This window comes from Oculina patagonica, chromosome 9 (genome assembly GCF_052425735.1).
Source record: "Oculina patagonica isolate OP01 chromosome 9, crgOcupat, whole genome shotgun sequence".
Lineage (NCBI taxonomy): Eukaryota > Metazoa > Cnidaria > Anthozoa > Scleractinia > Oculinidae > Oculina > Oculina patagonica.
This window is the reverse complement of record NC_135766.1, coordinates 19,021,993-19,025,255: the sequence shown is the minus strand read 5'-3', so window position 1 is coordinate 19,025,255 and position 3,263 is coordinate 19,021,993.

Below are 3,263 nucleotides of genomic sequence, written 5' to 3'. Positions count from 1 at the left end.
AATCTGAAAACATCCATTACAGCAGTGCAACTAGCATATCGCCCACAAACTTTTATAACTCGCAAACAGCATGCAAGTGTTCCGATACCTGCGATCGACCACAATCTGAAGAATCCGCCGTTTCTCCGCGTAAATGGCCGTCAAACGTTCGACGTTTTCAACCAGGGGAGGCACTAGCCGAAACTTTTCCTTCCCGAGCAAATTCTTGGTGAACAAGCAAGACAGGGTATGGCGAGCGAACTGGCTTTGTGTACATATTTCGTGTGAGAACACATCAAAAGGACTGTAGTCAGGCTGGTCGCCGATTGGGCAGAATAATACAATGGGAATACAAAAGAGTTTTCTGCCCAATCAGGAGGCAGTATTCAGAGAGCTTTTTGAACTGGTCTGGTAAGACTCTTTCCCCAGGGGCACTTTCAGTCAATACAACTTATATATGCTGACTTTTTTTTTTCTCGCAGTTTCGCGCTATTTTCTACCCGCATTTTCGCGTTTCCCTCGCCCCACTAACTGCCCCTGGGTCTCCGAGGATGCCGAAAAACATGACCTGCGCTGAAATTAGAACTCATTAACTAACTTATGTGCAGAGTCATACTGTAATTGTTACCGCAATACTGCTACTAATCAATAGGAAATAGTCACAAGGAGTTATTCACATTTGTACTCCACTCATATAAAAATGTTTAGACATTTTCCCTTTTGTAAATTTGTTTTGAAAATGTTTTATCCTTTTAACAAAACCAAATTGAATCCACGCAGGAACTTTGGTTTGTAAAGAACCATGTTTCTTGTACTCGGCGTTGACTCAAAAATTCTAATTTTAACTGCTTAATGTTTTTAGCGTGACGGAAATATTTTTGTTCTTCTTACAAATTTATTGAAGTTAAGAATTTTTCAAGAATTGTTGTTTGACTCCTGTTTTGAAAAAAAATTGAAAACCAAAAGCAAGGGATTCTGCGTGCGTTGGTTACAACCGTTCTCTTAAAATAACAGACAATTTACTCAAGTTGCGTTCTAAATTTACTTCGAATCCACTACAATCGTGCAAATACATAGTTATTTTTTCAAAGAAAAACAATGAACATTTAGAAAAAAACATCAAAATTTTTGAAATAAAGATACATCTTTTAAGCCATTAAACAGCGGTGCATTAGAATTTTTTTAAGGAAGTTGCTATACGAACTGTTATAAGTTATAAGTAAGTGTTGTGCAAACCCGAAAATTTCGTCAATTATGTATTCTTCACAATCTAAATTCAAACTCTGTTTGGTTTTCTCCGATTAAATATACAATTCAGCACAGGTCATGTTCTAAAAAATTCAGTAGAATGGCTAATCTCTTACCATAACGTGTTTTCCCGCCTCACTTGTGTACTGCCCTGTATAGGTTTTAAGTCACTGCATTGCCAAATCAGCAGTTCGCAGATTGCCTTTGCTTGCGATTCCTCCAAAATATATGATAGAGCTCTGTTTAGCCAGACTTGGCCTCACTATACTTTTTTGTGATGTTTTCCTTATTTATAACGTCGATTTTATTTTGATTATACTTCATTGTATAGAACACAATTCAAACACTGTGGAAGTCAGACACAGTGTGGGGAGTGAATGCAAAGCAGTAAGAGCCAATTGAAGTAACTAAATTGGCGGGGAAAATAGCTTACTAAGTGGGCTTTTGGATGTATTGTCAGTGTTGTGAATTAAATTGATTTAGAGCGGTTTTCACTTGAGTGTCGAAATTTAATTGCGTTTGCTTTGGTTTTGCATTGCTACGCTTAGTGATTGGCTTAAAACTCTCGTGCCACTTTCTCAGCCAATCAGAACTAAAACCAAAACCAATCGTGACTCGCTCGCGCACGTTTTCCCGCGCTTCGTACCGGCTACATGTATTTGCTTCGAGTTTTGATTGGTTCACTGGATTGTCCGTGTCCTTTGTGATTGGCCAGAGTAATTACTTTGGTTTTGGTTTTACGACACTCAATTGAAAACTGCTCTAATCATTTGTAATTCTGGTAATTAAGGTCGGCTTATGGACAAGAAATGAAAGTTACTTCCGACTTAATAGCTTTCCACCATTCACTGTTACCACTTTAAAAACGGCAATTTTCTCCAGTGCTTCTTAGCGCTGCTTGTATTTAAAAGCGGAAAGTGCGTCGAGAAGATAGTAATATTCCATTAGAAGTTTGGATTTGTTTAGTAGATTGTAAGTGCCTAAAGTTTTCTACGAGAAGAGAGATTGGTTAACATTACAATTACCATATTTAACCCTGAAGTAGACTGTTTGTCGAAAATGTTTGGCTTATACTTTAATTGTAAAAATTTTTAAGTCCATTTTTTGCCTTTTTTACCTCTTTTATATAATTTAGAGAATATTATGTCAATTTCAAGGTTTGCATTAATTTTCTTATGAAGGTTTTAAATGCTTCAAATGTCCACGATTGCGTTTTTTTTTACGAAAAGTTTGATTAAGCATTGTGATAGAATAGAAAATCAAATTTTAAATCAGCGAACCGATTTCAGTCATTGCGATAGTACCTTTACGATATTTAAAGTCAAGTATCCTTCAGCGGTGCACTTGATTTTGTAAATTTTAAGCGTAGCGTTCTAAGTAGGTTTTTTAGTTAATTCTTTCAAGTTAGTTTTTAATAATAGTTTTTAATTCTTAGGTATTTTTCGTTTTATTGTATATAGTCTTATTAAGTATTTTTAATCTTAGTTAGGACCTTTCTGAAAACTGTATAGTGAATGAAGGCTTCCTAATAAAAGATTATTAATTAATTAATTAATTAATTAATTAAGTATATTTACATTATCAAAGAGCGATTGATGTTAAAGAGGCTTTGCCACGGATTTTATCTGATTTTTGAACAGCAAAAATTTATATTTGTGTCGCATGGGACCTGAAAATAATAGTCCAAATTGGACCGCTGAAACTGTTAACGAGCGTCTTTGGCTGCGAATGGCTCGGATGGAAATGGATTGCAACTTGAAAAATGAAGGCTTAACTTTTCAAGTTGTTTCCGCGCTTCCTAAAAAAAAAATCGATATTTATAACCGTAGCTTGCAATTGATTTCTATTCGCAAATTAAGATTTAACTTCCTTTAGATGTTCAATGATAATTTTTTCCTTGGGTTAAAAATAACTGAGTTGTCTACCACTTATTTCAAAACAGTTTCGACCAAACACCTGCGAAATCCCCGAGACTTAACCCCTTTAAGCAACATTCAGGCAACCCAGATGAAACTTCATTGCTTGTATCGGTGAAA